We start from the raw sequence: 17,678 nt of genomic DNA, 5'->3' as shown, positions 1-17,678 counted from the left end.
CTAAATGTTCAATAAATGTTAATTATTTTATTATTCTTGATGAATCCTCACCCATATCTTTACAACTTCTCTTTCTGAAGAAAACTTAGGTTATTAAGCTAGCTAGTAGCAGAGGGGGGCAGATGTGGACTTTTCCTTTTTAATCTTTCCATTCTTCCTATAGTTCTGGAGTAGAGCGCCCAGCAAATGTAGGACTTAAAAAAATTCAAAAACAAATTTTCGCGGGAGGGTTGACCAATGAGAGAATAAGATTATTTTAATAACTCTCCTCAGCTGAGACGGACCCGTAAAACAATACAGTTTAGAACAGATATCCGGAATTGTGAAGAGAAAATGGTTCTGATTCAATCAACCCAGGACACAACCGATCCTTCTGGTAGTGGGGCCACGCGGAGTTAATGTTCCCACGCTTACAGATCTGGCTGACTCCAGGCTCTGCGCTCTCTACTGCGCAAGTGCAGACAGCTGATTTAGCCCCCCGGCGCCTTCAGTTTCGAAGGGGAAGCCCCACCCCCCTCTTCTGGCGTCCTCCTATCGCCTTCTCACTTTGCCTATTCCACGCGTTCCGGGGGTCTGTGACGCAGTATTCCGGCGTCCGCGTCGTTTGGAGCCGCGACGCTGAACATGGCGCGTTCCTAGAAGCCGCTTTCGGCATCAGTAGGCGGCGGCGTGTAGATTGGAAGCGTGGGGCGCGGGACCAACCGACTTCGCTTCGTGTTGGGGAGTGGAAGCGGGAGAGCTGGGCTGTTCCGGACCGAACCAAACGGTGAGGCCTGAGAGCCACAGAGCGCGCGAGTGGAAGGGAGGTGTGGGTTGGGCAGCGGAGACCCGAGAGGCGAGGGAAGAACGTGGGTCAACCCGCAGACGAGGAATTGCAGTAACGCGGCGAGGGCGGCCTGCAGGCTTGGCTCTCTGCGTAACCCTAGGAACCACTAGGAGCTGGGGGCTGGCCGAGTCAGCCCGGGGGTTGGGGGTGGGCTTGGTCGAGGAGGAATCGGGGTGCAGGGAGACAGGGACTGGGTGCCAAGATGAGAAGAGTATAGGGTGCCCATTGTGGCTGCGGTTTCGAGCCAGGGTGGTGCATTTGCCCTTGGGGGATAAGTGGTGCAAATTTTGAGAGAATGTGGTCATCTTTAGTATAAAACCAGTGTATATTGTTATTGCATACATTACGTTGATGCTAATAGCGATACTGTGAAAGCTTTAATTAAACGTTAGACCCTTGCCTTTAATGTACAGGTGAAGGAAGTTACACATTTTCAGAGGGGAGCAGCTTGCTGAGGTATGGCCGCCAGTGCCCAAGCCCAGCGACTTCTGCAGCTTTCTATTGGGGGTATTTGTGATTCAGCAAAACTATTTTGAGGCCCATTGCATTTGTCATTCTTCCTTATTCTTTTGTTACATAGTGGGGAATGAGGAAAGTATTATTTGGAAGTGACTTGACTAAATTAGGTAGAAGTGGTAAATTGTCTGCTGGTGCCAAGATTGCAATTGACATACCTCCTCCCCACCCCAATATAAGCGAGCTCGGTTGTAGTGAAGTGTAGTGCCTTTGAGAATTGGTTATTCCTCAGAAGAGGGTAAGAGCAGTTTACAGCCATAATGTTTTTTCTTGGATAGGGAGTTCACTCCATTTTAACGTTATTTTAAACTTCTCTCTTCAGTTTAGAGCCTTCAGGTTTAAGGGGAGAGTGACTATAAGGCTTCCATTGCATGACGCCTTTTCTTTTATCTTTCATCACTGAAGATTACTTTGAAATTAGAATGAAAATCCCTGTTGGTTGTGATAGGATTGTGGAATTTTCTCCTCCTGTAACCTAGTATAGGGAATAGTAGAAACAGTTTAATTATAGCAATGGTTTGTGGCCGTATATTATAGCCCTAGGTCAGCTGGGCTGTCTCTGTCCTAGTTACACTTCCTAGAGCCGAAGAAAATTCTCATCACAAATGAATTCAGTCGTGGCAATAGGATCGGAGGTTCTAAACAAATACATGAAGATTATTTGGTAATTAGTATAAAAGTCTTTAAATTTTTTGACATTGAGAATGTGTTTGCATTCAGGATCAAACCATAATGCAAAAGAACCCTTGTAGGCGTGTGGCAGTTAAAATATACTGAAGACTTTTCCAGAGCTAAGTATGTTCTTGTAGATATAAAAATATTCGTGTTTTGAGAAAGGTAATATGATTAGACGGATTTTGACCTTTGTGTTGTATGTATGTTCATATATGTGTGCGTTTGTATTTATATCTGTTGTCGAAGTATAGCTGATGTACAGTGTTATATTAGTTTCAGGTGTACAACATGGTGATTTGACAGTTCTGTACTTTATGATGTGTTCACCATGATAAGTGTCATTACTGTCTATCACCATGCAGTGTTGTTACAGTATTAGTGACCACATTTCCTGTGTTGTATTTTTCATCCCTGTGACTTACTTATTTTATAACTGGAAGTTTGCACCTCTTAATCCCCTTCACCTATTTCTGTGCGTTGGTATTTAATCTTGCTTCTCCTAATATGGTGTTATTGATTCCAGTATTACTCATTTCTGTCTTTTCCTATCTGCATCAAATGAGGACTGTCATCACGTTAACTTCAGAGTGTTTTAGGGAATGGCAAGACATACTTAGTGCAGGTGTGAGTCTGGAGTGTTGTTGTTCAGTTTTCTAAATATCAGGCTGATTACAAATAAACCCACAATTAAAAGCTTTGTAGAGCTTGTGCTGGATCAATGTTCGGCACTCTTGCTACTCAAAATGTGGTGCATGGCGTCACCTCAGTGTTTGTTCAAACTGCGCAAGCTCGGGCTTAACCCCAAACCTAATGAATCAGAACCTGCATATTAACAAGCTCTCCAGAAGATAAGAATTTATATTAAAGTTTGAGACACACTACTTTGGTTGGGAAAAGTTGGAAGACTGAGGTCATGCATAAACCTGCATAAAAATGATAGCATTTATTTTGATCTGAGGCAGTCTTTTGCTGATTATCAAGTCTGATACATCTGGTTGAAGAAACTGAGACCCAGCAGTGGTAAGTGACTTGCATGAGGTCACATAATTCATAACCCAGGTTCTGACTTATTCCAATGCTTTTCTTTTGCTAGTTACTTCTTTATTAAAATGGAACTAAAGTATTCATGAATGAGAGCTAGGTATTCATTCCACAACCAACATTTATTGAGTAATGGAGAAGCAGCCCAATAATTCTGTGTGTTGCTAGTAACTGCTATTTCCGATATGAACCCACCACCTTCCCTCCTTACTCTTTCATGAATGAGGTCACTTCTTCACACATTGGTGGGAACACTTTTTGTCCTCTTTCACCTGTAAAGAGGTCTACTTCTGTCTCTTCGTCTCTGGTTGTGCTCTGAGTTTTTTCTCCTCAGGGACAATGTGTTATATTAGTCTTCTAGGGCTGCTGTAAGAGAATACCACGGACTGGGTGGCTTAAGCAATGCAAAATTATTTTCTCACAATTCTGGAAGGTGGAGCCTTTTCCAGAGCTAAGTATGTTCTTGTAGATATAAAAATATTTGTGTTTTGAGAAAGATGATTAGACGGATTTTGATCTTTGTGTTGTATGTATGTTCATATATGTGTGCGTTTGTATTTATATTTGTTGTTGTCGAAGTATGGTTGACGTACAATGTTATATTAGTTTCAAGTGTTCCAGCAGGAGTGATTTCCTCTGAGGCTTTTCTCCTTGACTTATAGATGGCCACCCCCTTTGTGCACTAGAATCTCTGGTGTCTCTTTTTCTTATTGGAGTACCACTCATATTGGATTAGGCCCCACTCTGATGACCTCATTTAACTTAATCACTTCTTCAAAAATCTCACCTCCAATACTGAGGGTTCTGGGGTTTTGGGCTCCAGCATGTGAATTTTGGGGGAATACATTTCAGTCCATAACACTTAGTTAACTCTTTTTTTACTCTTAAGTGGCACTAACTTATTCAGGTTTAAACACACTTATCTTAAATACACTCTCTTCACTGTAGATTCCTCTTCAGTTTCATCTGTAATTATTTCCTTTGAATGTCTGGAAGAGTTACGTGTATTCATTTTCTCTGCCACCTTATTACTCTACCCCGTATATTGAAGTCTGGCAATCCACTGCAGTCACTGTTGATGGGTGGTGGTTACCATTGATCTCTTTGTTCTGAAGTCTAGTAGAATCTTTTTCATCATTTGACATTTTGAGTAGTTGTACTCTTTGAAATTCTCTTATGCTTCTGTGACCCTGTGGTTTCCTTATTTTCCTCTTGTGTCTTGGCCAGTCTTTCCTTGGTGTATTTTTCTCTCTTTAACCCCTTCAGGTGCTCCTTTCACACTGAGGCATGGTCTTCTGCTCTCTTGTCTCTGCCTGCTCTTGAATGGTCTTATCTCTGGTGACTGCAACCACTGTCTTTATTTTGATGACTAGCAAATCTTTGTCTCTTTAGCACAGATTACTCTTCAACTCTGACACATTGTGGTTGTCTTAAGATACCTTAAGTTTAGCTCAAAAATTACATATCTCGCTCTTTCTGAAGTTCCTTCTCTTCCTCCTGTGATCCTTGTCGGTCATTCAGTTGGAGATACCCTAAATCTTAACTTTTCCCTCTCATTACCCTTAAGTGCTGCTCTTCCCCCCACACCAGAATTCTAATCATTTACCAAATCTTGTTCTACGTCTTTCATCCATTTTTCCCTGCAGCAACCACCTTGGTTCAGACTATCATTATCTGGACTTTTGTGTAAACATTCTAAATAATTTCCTTTCTCCTAAGAATGGATATCAATCCCTCTTTACCCTTCCTGTTTTTACAGGCAGATTGTAGTGTTTTTCTGCAGTCTTTCCATTCAGGCTTTAGGATTAAAATCCAGACTACCAAATTTAGGAAATATAGACCTTAGTGATTTGGACCTAGCTTGCTTTTTGCTTTCTTTTTTTTTTTTTTTTAAGATTTTATTTACTTATTTATTTGACAGAGTGAGCACAAGCAGGGGGCACAGCAGGCAGAGGGAGAGGGAAGAAGCAGGCTCCCCATTGAGCAGAGAGCCCAACGCGGGACTCGATTCCAGGACCCTGGGATCATGACCTGAGCCAAAGGCAGACGCTTAACCAACTGAGGCGCCCAGGCGCCCCTGCTTTTTGCTTTCTTTTGCTGTTTTCTGCCTCACGTTATTCTGTCATGCTGAACTATCTGCAGTTCTTCAGAAGTGTTAGAATGTTTTTTAAAGTTGAGACATTAATATGTTGTGTGTTTTCTGCCTAGAATGTACCCATCATCTGTTTGACAGACACCCATAACATACTCGTTTGGATAACTCCTCCACTTTCATGACCCAGCATAAATGCTGTCTTGTCCCCCTTTCCTGCCCCATCAGGCTTTCCCCAGCCTGCTTAGGCTGAGTTACGTCTTCCACTTAAGTTCTTCTGAAATAGCTTTGTCATCTTTTTTCCTCTTGAGAGTTGAATGCCAAGATTATTTTGTTTTGTTTATTTGTGATCTGATCTACGTTCTGTATTAAGCCATCTGCTGTAACCAAAGGGATGGAAGATCAGTATACTGGTCATCATTTGATACAAGTAAAGAAGGTGAGCTTAAGGTTCCATTTACTTTTCTGGTCCCTGTGCAGAGTCATGGTCCAGACCAGTGCTGTGGTCCCCACTGGATAGTGGTCTGGGTTCTCTTTTTTCATCTTCATAGCCAGTCAGTCAGAAGTGGATTCACATTAGAGTTATGGAATAGAGTATGATTACCATCTTTCCAGGGAAAGACCTTGAACCTGATGTGGATTTGGAGTTAGGCGATGAACTCGAATCTCTTGTGCTCTTGTGATGCAACTTTGGGAAGATGCTTACTCTCATGTCTGGGAGCACTGCAAAGTAGGTGAGGGTCTTCCACATGTGTGCAGAGCCCTCCTTGCCCTGGACGCCACTTGACAAGGACCACCCCAAGTGAGCCCTGGACCGACCTAGCAGCCTGGAAACCCAGGACCCAGCCAGTGCCGCCATCTTCGAACTGAATTTCAAAGACTCTTATTATTTTTTTTTTTTTAATCTCAGAGTAGTGGCTGGCCAGTAGAAGCGCCTTCTTTGTTGAGTACTGTGAATGCAAGTTGAATTACCAGAGAGTTGAAACAAGGTGGATTGTTACATACTCTGGAGGTGAGATTGAGTGGGCTTGAAAAGTCAGAGATGGGTTCATTTTTGTGACTTGACACAAGTATAAGCAGACATTGTGATTTAGTGATGGAATTCATTTATTTAACAAATATTTAGTCATTGCTTTCATATGTGCCAGGTACTTTTTTAGATTCTGGCAATACCTTTAAGCAAATTGAAGTTCCTGGTCTCTGGATCTTAAGTTCTAACTGGGGGAGTCAGGACAATAAACACATAGATATTAGAATGTCAAGTAGTTAAAACTGTTATGCAGAAAAATTAAGAAAGATATCCAGACCAGAGGGATTCTGGGTTGAAGGGTCAGGTAGTTTAAATTTGGTGGTCAGGGACAACCTACGTGATGAATTGATAACTTGAGCAAAGACTGAATTGAAGTTAAAGATCAAGACATGCAGATATCTAGAGGCAAGAGTTTTACAGTCAGAAGAAACCAATTCTACAAGATAGAGTTGATGTATCTATTCCACTATAGATGGACACATCTTGTCTCTTATTTCTTATTATAGACAACTCCCAAGATGAGCCCCTTTACCCTTGTCTCCTCCCTGTAAGTCAGTGTAGGAGTTTCCTTGGTTATAACACCAAGTGTGGAACTGCTGGGTCATAGGATACACCATGTTGGGTCATAGGATACACACACACACACACACACACATTTAAGTTTATTAGAGATGACAGGATTGCTCTCCAAAGTGGTCGTACCAATGTATACTCTTAGCAGCAATGCATAAGGGTCTTTATTTCCATATGTTCTTGCTAGTGTTGGATATTTTTGGACTTTTTAATTTTTGCTAATCCGATGATTGTAAAATAATAGCTTTGTTTTTTAGATTCGGGATAACCAGTAAGGTAGCACGTCTTCTTTTTTTTAAGATTTTATTTATTCATTTGAGACACAGAGAGGGAGAAAGCATGAGCAGGGGGAGAGGCAGAGGGAGAGGGAGAAGCAGGCTCCCCGCTGAGCCAGGAGCCTGATGTGGGGCTCGATCCCAGGACCCTGGGATCATGACCTGAGCTGAATAGGCAGACGCTTAACCATCTGAGCCACCCAGGCGTCCCTTCTACCCTTTTGGCTTCTTCTGTTCGTGAATTGTTTATTTATACCCTTTGTCCAATTTTCTTTTGTATTTCTTGTTTTGTTGATTCATAAGGGTTTATTGTATATTCTGTATAATAATTCTTTGTTTAGTCATTTAAAACGTCTTCTAAGTTTTACCTCATTAATGCCGCCAGTGGTATTTTCATTGACTCCATTAATTTTGGTTTTCAGTTTTTATGTAATATAATTTAGCAGGAAATTGAGCCATAGTCTCGATGTTGTATTTTGGTTCTCAAGTCTAAAACTAAAAAAAAAAAAACAAACACATCAGTTAATATCACTTGAGGTATTAATGGACAACACTGTAATCAAAATGAAAAATGTGGTAGTCAGTAGAGTGTTGGGTTGGCATAGTAGACCTATAAACTAGTTCTAGAAATGTTGCTAATGAGGTTGGGACTTTAGAGAAGTCACAGTTTATCTCCTTAATCTCTTTGGGACACAGTTTCTTGGTCAGTAAAACAAAATGCTTAAATCAGATATGCAGTTGACCCCTTACTAATATGGGTTTGAAATCTCTGGGTCCACTTATTGGTGTATTTTTTTGATACAGTATAGTACTGTAAATGTATGTTTTCATCCTTATGGTTATCTTAGTATTTTCTTTTCTCTAGCTTACTGCATTGTAAGAATACAGGATATAATACTCGTGACTTAAAAAATATTTTTTTATTCAACAGTTGATGTTATTGTTAGGGTTTCTCCTCAATAGGCTATTAGTTAAACTTTTGGGGAGTCAAAAGTTATAGGCAGTGTTTGAGGGTCGACTATATTTACTGCTTAGAGAACTGATATTGATAAATGGCGCGCACGAGTAGGCGAGGTGGCAGGGAGAGGGAGAAGCAGGCTCTCCGCCGAGCAGGGAGCCCGACGTGGGCCTCCATCTCAGATCCCTGGGATCATGACCTGATCCGAAGGCAGACGTTTAACCGAGTAAGACACCCAGGAGCCTCTAGAATGAGATTCTTTTAAGACAGTGTTATAGACCATGATGTCCTGGACCAGTAGTTGGAAACTGTCAGTCAAAGTTGTGTATATTTGGAGAGGACTGATGGTCCCTTAACACTTAGTGAAAAGTTCTCCTAAACTTAAACCCGATCAGTTATAGTCTATTAAATTTAGGCTGTGTTATTACTTCAGTTCAACCAACTATATCTTGCTCAAAATCTAGCTTACTGCCTTTCCTTCCTTTTTCTTTGTTTTATATAAGAGAAGGAACTTTAAAGCCAATAACCATAATTGCTGTTCTTTAGTAGTTTTTATACAGATGTGGTTTTTTGTTTGTTTCAACTAAAGAGATATCAAAGAGGTTAATGGTGACAGTAGTTGAGGCCTCAGGACTGGCGGTACCTTGCTGGGGGTCACTGTTGTTTAGGGTAAGCTTTTTTTTTTTTTTTTAAGATTTTATTTATTTGAGAGAGAGAGAGAGAGACAGAGCATGAGGGGTGGAGGGGCAGAGGGAGAGGGAGAATCAGACTCACTGCTGAGCAGGGAGCCCAATGCAGAGCTCCATCCCAGGACTCTGGGATCATGACCTGAGCCGAAGGCAGACTTTTAACCTGAGCCACCCAGGCGCCCCTAGGATAAGCTTTTTAACTTTTCCTGTTAGGAAGTACTCAGTCATGAGTACTTGTGTACACTGAACAGGCAAGAGATTTATTGTAGTTTATCAATGCCATTTTACTAAAAACTCCCAGTGAGACACACACATTTGGGTTTATTGGACTGGACTTCTCTTACAGCTGTCTTTTGGTCCTGTTTACTGCCTTCTTAAGTACTGTATAGTTTACCCATTTATTTCCCTGTCTCCGCCACTAGATTATACTTTCTCTAAGGGCAGGGATTTTTTTGTCTTTTTAGTTCATCGATACGTTTGAAGTGCCTAGAATGATACTTGGCATTTGTAGGTGTTCAGTAAATACTTGAATGAATGAATGAAGAAAAGTGTAATGATAAACTGAGTAAATATCAGGAAGTTGATTAGAGGGCACAGGATTAGAACAAAGGGTGTTAGATATTCCCAGTAAAAGGTACTGCTAAATTTTGGTGCCTTGATGTGCCCCCTTTCTTACTTTTTTTTGAGAGAGAGAGAGTGGGGAGAGGGGCGGAGGGAGAGGAGAGAGAGAGAATCTTCAGGCTCCACGCCCAGGGCAGAGACTGACACAGGGCTCAATATCATGACCCTGAGATCGTGACCTGAGCTGAAATCAAGAGTTGGATGCTCAACCAACTGTGCCACCCAGGGGCTCCAGTGTGCCCCATTTCAGTAGCTGAAGATACCGATTGGACTGTTCATTCATTCAGTGATTCCTTCATTCATTGTTTTCCTTTTTCCTTTCCCTTCATTCCTTTTTTTTTAATCAGCCATTTAGGAAGCATACTGTTTACTTTTGTAGTATGTTTGGTAGATCCTTCTCTCTTTACTGTGTTGTAATTCCTGTTCTTCCAGAAAGATTGTTGTTTCTGTGAACTCTTTCTGTTTGACCTTTTCTTTATTTCTTTTTTTTTTTTCCCCTTAAGTAATCTCCATACCCATTGTGGGGCTCACATTCATGACCTGGAGATCTGGAGCTGCATGCAGGAATTTGTAGGTCCTTTGAAACTCTTGATTAGATAGGATATTTTAGCAGCAGAGAAGAGAAAGCAAGGAAATATCTCCTCTCTTCCTTGTTACATATGTATTGTTGAATATCTTTTATTCCGAGGTAGATCAGTCTTTGATAGTCTGCATGAAGTCTCATGGGGAATGCTTCAGTAGCCCTGGTGATTCTTTAACTTGAGGGCATTTGGATCTGTGGAAGCATCTTTAGTCAAAATCCGTAGGTAGTGTTATTAACATGCAGTATGTAGGGATGTTAAACCACCTATAATGTGTGCACAGAGAAGAATTTTCTTGTTCAAACTGAAATGGCCTCTGTCACGAAACGCAAGTGAATCCGAATGGTGCAGTATGGATTTGAATGGGGCTAGTATCTTTGGAATCTCCTTGGTTTGTGTCACAAGTCTTACGTGCTTTCATCTTGCTTTAGTTTCTTGAACCAGTGGTCTTCCTTGTTCTGAATTAACATCAGTTTATGGTTGTTGATACTCCAGCCACTTGTTTTTCATTTCTTTAGTTACTTCCTTGTTTCTTGCTGACTTTAGCATTTACATAGTCAAGGCACTTAAAAGAAACAAACAGCTTTATTAAGATATAATGCACAGACCATGCAGTTCATCCACTGGAAGCGTCCAGTTGTTTTTAGTGTATTCGCAGAGTTGTGCGAATGTCACTACAATCAATTTTAGAATATTTTCATCAACCCTATAGAAACCACATCCCAATCAGCAATCACTCCACATTTTTACCCAATCCTCCAGCGCTAGACAACCACTTATATACTTTGTATTTTTATAAATTTGCCTGTTTTGGACATTTCATTAAAAGAGTTACCATGTAGTCTTTGTGACTGGCTTCTTTCACCTAGCATGATGTTTTCAGGGTTCATTTGTGTTGTGGTATGTTGCAGGATTTCATTCCTTTTGATTGCCAAATACTGTTCCATTGGATGGAAATACTACATTTGAGTTGTTTTCACTTTTTGCTATTATAATGTTGCTATTAACATTTTTGTACAAATGTACAACAAATGCAGACATAAATCTTCATTTCTCTTGGGTATATACCAAGAGGTAGAATTTTTGAGACGTTTGATTAACATTTTGAGACACTGACAGACTTTTCCAAAGTGGCTACACCACCAGCAGTGCATGAGAATTCCAGTTTTTCCACATCTTCACCAATATCTTTTATTATATCTTTTTGATTATAGCCATATTAGTGGTTTTGATTTCCTTTTCTCTTAATGGCTAATGATGTTAGGCATCTTTTCATATGTTTATTGACTATCTGTTTATCTTTGTAGAACTGTATATTTAAATTCTTTGCCCTTTTTTTTTTATAAACTTTTTTTTTTTTTAGAACAGTTTTAGGTTTACACTAAATTGAGAAGAAGGTACAGAGATGTCCAATATACTCCCTGCCCCCACACATGCACAGTCTTCTCCATTACCACCATCACTTACTGTAATGGTACATTTTTTCACTAAGATTGAACCTACTTTGACACATCACAATCAGTGCTTCATTTCCTTAAGGGTTCACTTTCAGTGTTGTGCGTTCAGTGGGTTTGGACAAACGTATAATGACATATATCCATCATTATAGATTATTTTCACTGCCTTAGAAATCTGTGATCTGCCTAATTATCTCCCCTCCCACCCACCTGATCTTTTCATTGTATCCAGTTTTGGCTTTTCCAAAGTGTTAGTTGAAGTCACACAGTATGTAGCCTTCTTAGATTGGCTTCCTGCACTTAATAATAATATATTTTAGTTTCCTCCATGTCTTTTCATGGCTTGATAATTTCTTTTTAGCACTGAATAATATTCTCTTGTCTGGATGTACTATAGTTTATTTGTTCACCTACTGAAGGATATCTTGGTTGCATCTAAGTTTTGGCAGTTACGAATAAAGCTGTATAAACGTGTGCAGGTTTTTGTGGACATAGTTTTCAACTCATTTGGGTAAATACCAAAAAGTACAATTGCTGCATTGTATAGTAAGAGTATGTTTACTTTTTAAGAAACCATCATATTGTCTTCCAAGGATATTTTGAATCCTTCCAACAATGTCTGAGAGTTCTGTTGCTCCACATCCTCGCTGGCATTTGGTATTGTCAGTGTTCTGGGTTTTGGTATTCTAATAGGTGTGTAGTGCTATCTCGTTGTTTTAATTTGCATTTCCCAGATGATGTATGATGTGTATCTCATTGTTTTAATTTTCATTTCTTGATGGCGTATGATATATATATCTCATTGTTTCAGTTTGCATTTCCCAGGTGACATATGATGAGCATCTTTTCATATGCTTATTTGCCATCTGTGTATCTTCTTTGGTGAGGTGTCTGGTAAGGTCTTTGGCCCATTTGTAAATTGGATTTTTTTTTTTTTAATTTCAAGAATTCTTTGTATATTTTGGATAATAGTCCTTTATCAGTTGTGTCTTTTCAAAATATTTTCTCCCAGTTTCTGGGTTTTCTTCATGTTCTTTTGATACTGACTTTTGCAGAGCAAAAGTTCTTAATCTTAATGAAGTCCAGCTTACCAGTTATTTCTTTCATGGATTATGTCTTTGGTGTTGAATCTAGAAAGGCATCACCGTACCCTGGAAAACCTATCTAGGCTTTCTCTTATGTTCTGGGCATTTGATAGTTTTGTGTTTTATAATTAAGTCTGTGATCCACTTTGAGTTAATTTTTGTGACGTGTGTAAGGTCTGTCTGGATTAATTTTTTTGAATGTGAATGTTCAGTTGTTCCAGCGCCGTTGGTTGAAGAGACTCTCTTTGCTCGATTGTATTGCCTTTACTTCTTTGTTAAGAAGCAAAGGGGTCTTGGTTAAGACCCCTTCTGGGTTGTCTAATCTGTTGCATTGATCTATTTGTCTGTTTTTGCCAGTACCACATTGTCTTGATTACTGTAGCTTTATTGTAAGCCTTGAAGTTGGGTGGTGTCACCATTTTACCATTTATTTCTCCTCTGGTTCTTTTAAACTGGAAGTCAAGTCTAGAGTCTTGATTAGATTTTTTTTTTTTTTTTAAGATTTTATTTATTTATTTGACAGAGAGAGAGAGCATAAGCAGGGGGAATGGCAGGCCAAGGGAGAGGGAGAAGCAGGCTCCCTGCTGAGCAGAGAGCCTGCCCCAGAAAGTCTGACGCAGGGCTTGATCCCAGGAGCTTGGGATCATGACCTGAGTCGAAGACAGACACTTAACCCACTGAGCCACCCAGGCGTCCCCTAGAATCTTGGTTAGATTAAGGTGGATTCCGTATTTTAGAGGTGAGGTTGTATATTTCTTATTACATCACATGGGGAGGCACTTAAGGTCGAGTTGTACAGCTGTTGTTGATACTAAGTTTGTACTGTTGGTTGAGCTGGTGACTGACAGATATCAGCATTTTATTTTATTTTATTTTTTTTTAAAGATTTTATTTATTTATTCATGAGAGACAGAGAGAGAGAGAGAGGCAGAGGGAGAAGCAGACTTCCCGCGGAGCAGGGAGCCCGATGCGGGACTCGATCCCAGGACTCTGGGATCATGACCTGAGCCGAAGGCAGACGCTTAACCATCTGAGCCACCCAGGCGCCCCAGATATCAGCATTTTAAAGGTCTGTTTGTTTCTTCACTGCATTTAGCAAGTAATCTATTTGAACACACTGGGAATATTCTGTTCCTAAAAGTTGTTCTTTCACTTAATGGTTTTAGCATCCCTTATTGATCCATGCCTGAATAAGTCATTTCACTGGGGGAACCTTTTTTGATTTTGAAACTACTTGTTCCATTTTTACCATACACCTTTTTTTTCCTAAGTCATTTCACTCACCACTCTAATATTTAATAGTGGTGTGGAGTTATTGTTTGTGTGGCATGTTTTAAAATGAAGGACAAATATAATGTAGAAAATCATCATGGCTGAAATTAAAGTCATTGAAGGCCTGAGAAGTCTGTCTGTTGGTGACAGGCAGGGGTGCTGAGTTTTCCCTTGTCTACTTGTTTGTTTTTATGAAAATTAGTAAGTTTCCAGCTGTAGGCACGTCTGTATATCTTTGGGCTTTGGATTTTTCCAGAATTTGGAAAGTAACTTCCAGAAATGAGCCTAAAAAGTCCAGTTATGGAATATGAGTATTTTTAGGCTCTTGGTCACTTACTTCTGGGTTGCTTAGACCTTAATAGTATTCAAGACTACAATAACTCCAGTAATAAATTGAACTGACTGAATTGTAAAATAGTGAGGTGAAGGGCCTGTCCTTTTAATTTGCACCTTCTCCTTATTCTTTTTTTTTTTTTTTAAAGATTTTATTTATTCATAAGAGAGAGAGAGAGAGAGAGGCGGAGGGAGAAGCAGGCTCCGATGCGGGACTTGATCCCAGGACCCTGGGATCATGACCTGAGCCGAAGGCAGACGCTTAACCATCTGAGCCACCCAGGCGCCCTTCTCCTTATTATTCTTAGAGAAAAAAGAACATACATTTAGATTTTGAATAATTCTCTTCTGTAGTTTAGTTCAGAACTAATAAAATACAAGCCATTTTCACCTCTTGCCTATGCATTTGAAGTTATGCACATTAATGAAAATCAGAGCAACCTCAATGTGTACATTATTAATTAGGAAACCTAGGTATTCATTCTTCTAACACAGGTAGAGGATTTTTCTCACTACGCACAGACATCTGTGCAGCGGGGACGCACCTGCGCTTCTACTGGGAGAGACTTGCTTCCCTGGCCTTCAGGCTTATCTGGTGACGGTTTCCGTGAAGATCCTTTCAAGTTCTTTGAGAAATACCTTTAGCTCTTCCCATGAGTTAGTCAGTGTCTGTCTCTTCCTTACCGTCCACCACTGCCCTCCCTCCCCTTCTTCTTCTCCCTTTGTCTTTCTCTGTTACTCTCAGATCTTGAGGTTTTTTTGGAGACAAGCTATATATCTGCTTCATTACCAAGTGAAAATAACAGTAGCAACCCTATTAAATTTCAGCATGCTCATTCCAAAAAAGGGTATTGAGGGTTGCTGGGTGTACCACCCTCTAAACTGACCACCAGTAGTTAGTAGTCTTGTATCTTTTATCCAAATGAAGTTTATTTCTACATTCTTACATTTGAATGACTCAGTACATTTCTCCCTGTTCTTCAGTTCTTCATTGCCATTGCTGTCCTTTCAGAAGAATTCTACAGTTGAGTACTGTATGAATATTTACTACATAGAAAGCATGATCCTTTTAGATAATAATGGAGTCTTTTTGACTGTTTCTCCAGGAACCTATCATGTGAGAACACGGTGTGTTTGTAGGTGTTGGGGAAGTCGGGTGGTGTGGTGAGGCCCTTTTCTATTCTAATACGGAGAGCTTGTGTCCCAGAGATTTGCTTATCAGGCCTCCCTCTGCCATGTCCTAGTTTGCTTCCTGACCCTGGACAACTCTGTTGATAGCTGTAAGTTCTTCCTCTTATAAAACAGTGATACTATTCCACATTCTGGATTTGCTTTTATAGTCTTGTTATGGCATCTTTAAAAAATTTAATAGGCTCTAGCAATGTAGTATTTTAAATAATCTATTATAGGTCTGTCATTTCTGAATCATTATTTTTGATGATGCATTTAATCTGCAATTTAGGAACTGATTGCCCTTTAAAGTTTCCTTTATAAGTTAATTAGCACTTAGTGATCTTTCCAGTAGAAGGTCTAAATGGTGGTTTCTTTCTCTGACCTAAAAGCCTTTTACTCATTAGATGAACCACTCATGATATTGTTTCTGTGGAGGAAATACACTCTGGATTCCAACCAGTATTATAAAATCTTACTTTTTACAGTTTGTTTTAATGATTAGAATAGTTCTCTGCTTCCAACTTCATTATCTCCCAGAATTTGGGTAGAGAAAGGGACCTTTCTGGTTCTTACCATCCTAACAACGATCATAGTGCTTGGCACAAAATTGCTTCTCCAGAAATATATGAACAAAGAGCTCACTCTTTGTCCCAGGCTGGATGGGCTTTTTGGAAACAAGGTTCAAAAGCGGGGGGCGGAGGGACAGGGTATATGCTTCAATGGAGGACCTGTATGGAGAAAGATACTGGAGGGAGGTAGAGATGGAAACTCTCGCAGCTTCCATTAGAACAGGTGAATGGTGAGTGTAAAGCGAAGCATAAAGGATACAAGTATAGACTTAAGGATTACCTTGCTGCAAAAGTCCAGACAAGTGTGAAGATATGTGTGTATGTGAGTGCTCTGCACAATTTTTGCTGTAGTTAAAAATTTCTCTGGAGGTTGACAATAATCAGTGATCTTATTTTTCAAGTAGTAGCTCCTAAAATGTTAAAACCAATAGGTGAAAGAACATCTGTGGGGGAACAGAATATTCCCAATGTGTCCAAGTGTCACCCATAGATAATTTGCTAAATGCAGTGAAGAAACAAACAGACCTTTAAAAGGAAGAGATCTGTCCGTCACCAGTTCAACCACGGACATGGCCTTTTTCTTTTTTCTTGAAGGGTAGGGTTGGGTGGGGATGAATTCTGGTAGAACCTTTTGTCTGTTATGTTCACATGTTCATATATTCACATGTTCTTCCACTGGCTTTTTTGGTACATGTATAAAAGTCAAGACCCTTTTTTTCTCCTAGAAGGTCATACATGATCTGTTCCTGCCTACTTCTTCAACTTCATCTGGTTCCATTTTCCCTTTTTCTCATTAAGTGTCAATAATACTGGCCTTCCTAAGTTTGGTTCTAATCCTGAGGCCTTGTTTTCCATTATTTTGCCTGTCTGTCTGGAGCTCTGCTTTCAGATCTTTGCATGCCTGGGTCTCTTGTCTTTCATGTCTTTTGTAAATGTCATTTAAGAGAAACCCTTCCTGAATAACCGGTGGAAACTTGCAGTTGATGTTTAACATGATTGTATTTTCTTCGTATTACTACCTCTGTTTTTTTTCTTGCCCTTTTTTTAAAACAGAAATCACTTCTTCTTCTAGAATGTAAGTGTCATGAAGCCAGGGAAACTGCTTTGTTCGCTGCTTTACTCTCAGCCCCTAGAACAGTGCTTGGTACGCAGCAGGCTTTCAGTAGTTTTACTGAATAAATCTGTTAATTAGCTGCCATGTGGTTCAATGTAAACTACTCTTTGGTTCAAAATTCACCGCTTTCCTTTATTCACCAAATACCTGTTCAACAAGCATAGATCATGGATCTTGTTGGGCTCCCGGGACTACAAAGCTGTGGTTAGATACCAGTTCTGTCCCTCAAGGAAGACAGTAGTAGATACTGATTAAGACCAGTGGCTTTTGTGTTCAAGTCTAAGCCCTGCTATTTCGTAGATTGCGGCCTTTGCAAGGTAAGGTCTCTGATTCTTTACTTTTCTACTTAAAAGATGGGGATAATAGTATCTACTACACAGAATTATTAGGAATAAATAAGTGAATAAAGAAAGCATTTAGTACAATGCTTGGCATATAATATATATGCTCAGATTTTGGTGCTTTTAAAAAATTTTTTTATTTTAGCTGGCTGCTCTTCCCCTTATTGGGGAAGAATCACTGAATTCGTGTTCTTTATGTCATAATGGTTCCTTATGAGAGCTGCAGATCAGTGCTCGTCTACTCTTCTTTTGCAGGAACATGTAATAGAAACTGCTGTACATTTTGTCATCCACTGCATTCGCTGGACTTTCAGATGTACCTCAGTTTTAGATATTCAAAAGTTGTGCTTCTCAGACTTTGGAAGTTAGAATTACCTAGAGAACTTACTAGGAACTTACAAATTTTTGACCTGCAGCCTTTGTTTTCACAATGTAGGTTTGGAGAGAGAATTGAGAA

At 39.9% G+C, this 17,678-nt stretch overlaps 1 protein-coding gene and 1 pseudogene across 2 annotated transcripts in view; one reads left to right on the top strand and one right to left on the bottom strand.

The window, feature by feature from the left end:
* Positions 1 to 593: 593 nt before the first annotated feature.
* IPO11 (importin 11) overlaps positions 594 to 17,678 on the top strand; it is a 209,479-nt gene continuing 192,394 nt past the window's right edge. For both annotated transcript variants that reach the window (XM_032404353.1, XM_032404354.1), the window contains exon 1: positions 594 to 766. The gene's annotated coding sequence lies outside the window, so the exon portion shown is untranslated. The remainder of the gene's footprint in view (positions 767 to 17,678) is intronic.
* On the bottom strand, positions 5,553 to 6,226 carry LOC116632397 (annotated as a pseudogene).

The sequence above is a fragment of the Phoca vitulina genome, unplaced genomic scaffold (genome assembly GCF_004348235.1).
Source record: "Phoca vitulina isolate PV1807 unplaced genomic scaffold, GSC_HSeal_1.0 scaffold6, whole genome shotgun sequence".
Classification (NCBI taxonomy): Eukaryota; Metazoa; Chordata; class Mammalia; order Carnivora; family Phocidae; genus Phoca; species Phoca vitulina.
Note: the sequence above shows the minus strand (reverse complement) of the source record. Positions and strands in the feature narration are given on the sequence as shown.